We start from the raw sequence: 6655 nt of genomic DNA, 5'->3' as shown, positions 1-6655 counted from the left end.
AGATTGTAGAAACGTACTTGATATTTTCTTTTTGCTGTAGGGTTTAGGGGGCATTCTAACAGCCCACCAAATATAGCACCTCACATATCCCCAGCAATCTAGAAGGCATGAAAGAAATTTTTCTCATGTGAATTTCCATATCCTAGTGAGAAGAAACATCCTAGAACACTCCAAACTATTTTGACACAACAAGAAATTGTGGAGCTTTCCCAGTTGGGAAAGTGTACGGAGTGATATACCATTTATGACTTCTTTAAAAAGTGCTTCCTCAATTGATGACTTTGGAGTAGGGGTCAAGCCAGGACCTAGAACAGGACCTCCATGGCTAATTGGGATCTTAGCATCTCCAGGCATATGAATCACACACTTCTATTGAGAAGTTCTAAAATATCCCATTGACGTAGTAAAATTCAAAGATTATCAAGAAATATACTGCCGCCATGTGCTATCTTAGAGAAATGTGATCATAAAAGAAGAGTGCATACATTAAATAGTATGGTGATTCATGCCCATATGACCCCTCAACAGAAGCTCTTATCTGAGGATAAGGTTGACATGATAACCCTTTTTGAGGCTACTTGGGAGCATTGAAGATAGTGTCTCTAAGATCCTTTGTCCATTGCCCAAGAACCTTTACAAGAATTGAAAGATGGTGTCTACCGTCCAAAGGACTCGAGGAAACACCGAAGGGATGCCACTACAGCCAAGATAACTCCTGCACCTGAAGGAAAATAAAACTGAGTGTTGTACTGCATATCTGGAATACCTACATAGCAATTAGGACATATAACTCAACAGATTGAGCTCTGCATAGCTACTCGCCAGATCAAACAAACCCATCCCGCACCAGTGTGGCATGAATGTGAGAGATCTAGACAAGACTGCCTCTTGGGCCACCAATATCTGCAATGTCCATCTGATGATCAGTGTGGATATTGCACACATGTGGGGAGTATAATACCATTGATCAAATTTCTCTAACAACTCAATACAAAATTGCCAGGAGAGGTAATGACTTGGATAAGAAGAATGTTCGATTCGTGGATGGTAGTTTTTCATTTCTCCAGTATGGAAATGTTTGGGAAGAATACCTCTTGGCTTTGAAAGAACCAATTCAACCGTTCCACATGGAAGGTACATTGCAGAAATCACATCGACGGTGTTTTGCGATAGGCAGAACCTCAAAAAGTGATCAAGTACGATGAATATCCCTGCTGATGCTTGCTGAAAATGGACTCCAACATGCAATGCCAAGAAAACGATGAAAACCACAAATAGTTGATGGGTGTAATAGAAGAGCTCAAAGTTCCTCTTCCTCAGTGAAGGCAATGATGTCACCCACATCGACAGGCCAGCCGAGAGGCTAATTACTCCAGGGAGATTGGAAATGCCATTCCTCTTCAATCTGCTAACTGCAGATACAAACCAATTGCATTAGGTAGTGTTTGGTTGTTCATGGTTCCCAAGGTCAACGAATGCACTAGCATCAAATCATGATTGAGAACAGAAAAAGGCCTCCCTTTTCTTTCTGAACCATTTACTGGCTTGATTAATGCGAACACAGAAAATGGGAAACAAACTTCCTGCAATTTTCCAACACAAAATATCCATCTTGATATTTTACACTATTTTCTTTATACTCTTAAAAGAATTGGGTAACTGAAATCACTACTGTTTTGATTTGCTGGTAATGCTTACCATCAACTTCATAAAAAGTCCCTTGAGTTAACTCGGACCATTTGCGAAAGATTTTCCCCATGAAATCACTAGGATAGAGAAAAATCAAAGCAATCCAGAGAGCGCTTGTTTGTAGAGTGACCCACCTGACGGATGGCACAGATCTCACATCACGTGTGACAGGTTGGCATACATGTGCCACTCAGTCTATCCTACCACAAATTGTTGTAGCATTTCTCCACCAAAAAAAGAAGAAGAAGAAAAACTCACTGGTGGTGATATCATGAATGATGGCTGAAGAAAACCTATGCTTGATAGATTGTGAGTTCTGATTTTCTCTTCATGGTTAAATTCATTAACATCCATATTTGAATTTTTGCAGCGAATGAATGAAGTAATCATGGGCATTCTCCATCATTAGTTAGAAAGGAACGAGGCTTTTGCAATGAACGAAGTAGACAAGAAACATGTGAATAATGCAAGGGAAAGAGAATGTACCCAACATCATAATCATTCTCCATTTGATTCTGAAGCTGCTTAGCCTGTTAAAAAGAAATCACAGGAGATAATCGGCAACTAAGGAATAGCAGTCAAGCTTCTCTTCCATGCAGTGACATTGAACTTACTGTCTCTTCATCAATATCATCATAATCATCCAAGCTGGGCACATGACATAAGCTTACAGCAATCCAAACCATTCAAAAATCACAAAGACAACTTTGGATAGAGCCCAGCCTAAAAATTAGCTTGAGAACACGCTACTTACTATATTCTTCCTTTTAAATTTAGACAACCAAATATATTGTATGCCCATTCACTTGATCACTCAATTGGATAAGAAGGGGAAGGAAAATGGAAGTCTTTGCAGCAGCTGGATTGTGATTTTCTGCACCCTTGCTCCAGTCATAGCACACCTACATAATTCCATTGAATAACTCACATCAATATCAAACATCTTTAATATTATTATTTTTTTAATAGGTGGCATTCAATGATCCTATTTCAATGGACAAATGCCACATATGAAAGGTTTGGATTGGCCAACCTATCTATTTTTTTTTTTTTTTCAATCTATGCAACTGGAGCCATCCTTAATGTTCTTACACATCCATTTCGCAAAGATTCCCGTCTATTTGGTTCTGGACTGCTTTGATTGCAGCAACTCTAGTAGCAGTGGCAGCCCGATTCGCTGCCATAACCACATGTAAATACTCTTGCAAGTGTACATTTGTGAAAGTATAAACCACATGTAAACCATGCATAATAATGCATGGAACCAGAAAATTAGCTTAAATACATGCAAACTCTTGGATTCGATTCATTTCAGGTGCCATTTTTGGAGACTGGAATTGCTGAAAATCCATACACTCCAAGACTCATGTAGGTCACACTGTGAATTAATTCAGAGGTTTTATGCATGATTTTACACCTTCCCCTATGATGTGGCCCACCTACATCTTGGATTGACCGACTTTTAGGATCTGTGGTGAAAATGTGATGGCACACCTAGTTGAATCTGATGATTTTTGTCCCACTTAGAAATTAGTTAGTATAAGTCAAGCACTCCATGTGCCCAGACAAATCAGGCTAACTCAGTCCTTGTAATTTCTGGTATCTAACAAAAACTCGGATTCATTCCACCTCAGCTGGTATCTAGATAGTTGTTTCTGGGTTGCCAGGTGACTATTGGTTGTTGTACTTGTAGTTTTTTTTTCCTGCCCTACCAGCTTTAATAAAATTCAGTATCTCTAAAAACCAAAAAAACAAAAAAAAAGAAAAAAAAGAAGTATATTGGATTAAAAATTTTGAAGGAATGTTGTGTCACCGCCCACAAAAAATTCACCTGGATATTTCATACTCCAGCAGGGAGCTCTTTTTTTTCTTTTTTCTTTTTGAGAAGCAAGAATTATGACATACATTGTAACTCAGGGAGAACGTTTCTAGAACCTTGCATTGTTCTTTCCAATCAGCATTTGCGGCATGTGTCTGCAGGTAACACTCATTTAATTCCCACCAACTCTATATTAATGCAAGCTGATAAAAGGATTCACTTACACAAAACATGTCAGTTCCTCAAGACAAGGATCTGCTGCTGCAGCTGTGGTCCACAAAGCAAGGTCCAGAAGAGAATGTACTCTTCCACAACATCATACATTAAAATGGATCTGAAGCTGCTCCTCAGCTCTTTAATAATCTTTAAAAAGAGAGAATAGAATAGGAAGACATCAAGTCACTATTAGCAAAGGTGAAATGGAACCTAACCTGCAGTTTCTCTACAGATATATCATCAGGACTTGTAACATGCTCATCTCGAGCTATATCCATAAAATGAACCAAGAAATAACCCGGTCAAGAATATGACAGCTCATGAAGTCAAAATACCGCAAGTCCAACTGCTTTGCAAGACCACATATGCGCACTCAAATCAAGAAAAAGATGTCCCATGCTGATTCATAATATCAGTCTAAGTGAAAAGGCATTCACAACATAAATGCTCTGCATAATAAATGAAAGTTAAGCATTCATACTAGTGATCATGGCCAGGGGTGTTCTGAGTTGGATGGCGAGTCTTTAAATAGGTCCTCAATTCCATACATGGGTTGGGCCTTACTTTCTACTTGATTCACAGAGCCAACTTTCTTTGTTGTGTTTGTTGCTTCTGAAGCTGCATGGTTCAAGTTTCAAAGAACTAGATGTAGTCATTGGATAAAAAGACTAAGTAGCATAAACATCATAACACCACTTACAAAAACCATGGATTATTTGGGAAAGAAATATCAGTAAATAGAAACAAAAGACATTTTACTAGAATATGTGATTTATTTAAGTTCCATTTAGTGCCATCCCCACATAGACGGGCTATACATAAAAATAGAAGTAGTTGAATAACTACAACTATCTGATTGTTGCAAGCTTTGTTGCAGAATGAAGGCAGTTGCTCATGTCTTGAGTTTATGCGATGGGGACATCAAAGGACCTACTCAGGTGTACCGGAGATGGAGATGACCACCCACATCAGTGCAACTTTCTTTGTGGATGGGAGACAAGTTCCAGATGGGGCTCGCGGGCCATTTTGAAGACTCCACATGCATTGGACTTACATCAGGAAGACCTACTTTGGGATGATGCATGTGGGTTGCTTAGGAGATCATTTTAGTCATAGGATTTCTATTTCGTGTCGATCCGACCATTGGATCTTGTCAATCAGGCCATCAGGCCACCAAATCTTTTAGATCTGGGCCCCTTGGACTCTGATCTTGTTTTCTTTATGTTTTTTGTTATTTTTAGGAGTTATTTGATCGTTGAGATTGATAATATATGTTTTAGTTTTCTTATTTTGGTGATGGACCACTTCACTTAAGTGAGTGACATAGTTGTAATTATGCTGAGTTTTTAATAATAAAAGCACATGGGGGGTGGAGTTCCAAACCTATTGGATTTTATGATAAAAAAGAAGAAGAGAAAGACTCTTGCTTTCTTCTCCCATCTTCATGCGATTTGAAGATACTTTCATGCGATTTAGAAGGAAAATTGGTGCGAGGCTAATCTTCATCAGTGGAGGTGTGAGGTCTCCATCTATCCCCACACCATCTTCTCTTTTCTTCCCCATCTAGGTATTTTCGTCAAGTTCTTCATTCTCTTCATCCCAGATCTTCATCTTCTCCCAAACCCTACTTTCTCATACCCATCTACAATCTAAACCCTAACCCTAAACCTAAAATCCCTAACTTTCCTAGATTTTCCCCAATTTCTAAAAAAAGAAAAGAAAAAACCCTAATTCCAAAATTCTCAATTCTCATGAACCCCAATTCTTCAAATTTCATATTTTCCCCATTCTAACCCTAATAATAAAACCTACAAATCTGTCCCTTGAGTGTGGAACATGCCTATGCTAAATTGAAAGTTTTATCCTTCCATCGGTCCTAGTTTTAATTGATTTATGTGATTTCTTAGCATGTGGGCATGTGATTTAGGTTAAATCTGATTTTATTTCTTATTGTTTACTCTTAATTAATTGGTAGGTTAGCATCTTTTGTTGATTGAATTACTTTATGGACTCTTTCATAATCTTCACGTTGCATGCTAGCATTAAATCATGTGTTCCGCATCACAAGTTTTTCATCAGTAGTCAATTTGTGAATCAAGATGGCTCTCTCAATGGTATATGACTCTTACCTGTATGTGGTGGGACCTGTTTAGTTTAAAAACCACATAGAGGTGAAGTCGATGGCCAGTCCAAGTAATCCACTACCCAAAACATCGATGTGTTAATCACATGTCTGCAAATGGAAACCAAGAAGACATCATAATCACATCAACAATGATTCTAAAAAGGTGAAAATATACACACAACTAGCAATTTTCCGTTGAAGGGGCCAATGGTGATACATCAAATTCCATCCAGCTGACATGGGTAGACACCTTGGAGGAATGGGTGTTGTGAGAGTAATTAAATGGAGGGGCAGATGGATCACCTTGGAGGAATGGCAGATGGAAGGGGATAAATTGCTTCGAGAACTCTAAGTTGCCGTTGGTTTTCAACCTCCACCTCTTTGCTCTCATCTCCAGCCACAACTTGCCAATCAGGATTCAACATTAGCCACACATTAGAGGAAAAGAAGCAGCTATATGACTTCAATCCTTTACTACTGGATTTAAACTAGAGGAATTTGAGCGGGAAGCATTTAAATAAGAATTACCGAATCCTTAGCAAGAAGATATGCATTATACTCATATTTTCAATTTTGTACCAGAGGGCCAAGGTCTAGAGAGACCAGGCCATTGGTCTGTTGGGCTCCATCATGGATGGACCAAGCCCCAAAAATCTCCCAGACAGGAAGATCCTAGCCACCAAGCTTAATCATCTTCTTTTTGAAATTGAATGTGGACTGATGATGTATTTCTCAGCCTACTCATCTACTTCCGAGCCAGACTGAAAGTTAGGCTTGTCCTATAGAAGAAACTTTTGATCCATCAA

General features: G+C 38.8%; 1 pseudogene; it reads right to left on the bottom strand.

The window, feature by feature from the left end:
* Positions 1 to 445: 445 nt before the first annotated feature.
* Positions 446 to 6274, bottom strand: LOC131244212 (ferric reduction oxidase 6-like; annotated as a pseudogene).
* Positions 6275 to 6655: the final 381 nt, after the last annotated feature.

Source organism: Magnolia sinica, chromosome 4 (assembly GCF_029962835.1).
Source record: "Magnolia sinica isolate HGM2019 chromosome 4, MsV1, whole genome shotgun sequence".
Lineage (NCBI taxonomy): Eukaryota > Viridiplantae > Streptophyta > Magnoliopsida > Magnoliales > Magnoliaceae > Magnolia > Magnolia sinica.
The sequence above is the reverse complement of the archived record's forward strand: the minus strand, read 5'-3'. Positions and strand labels throughout refer to the sequence as shown.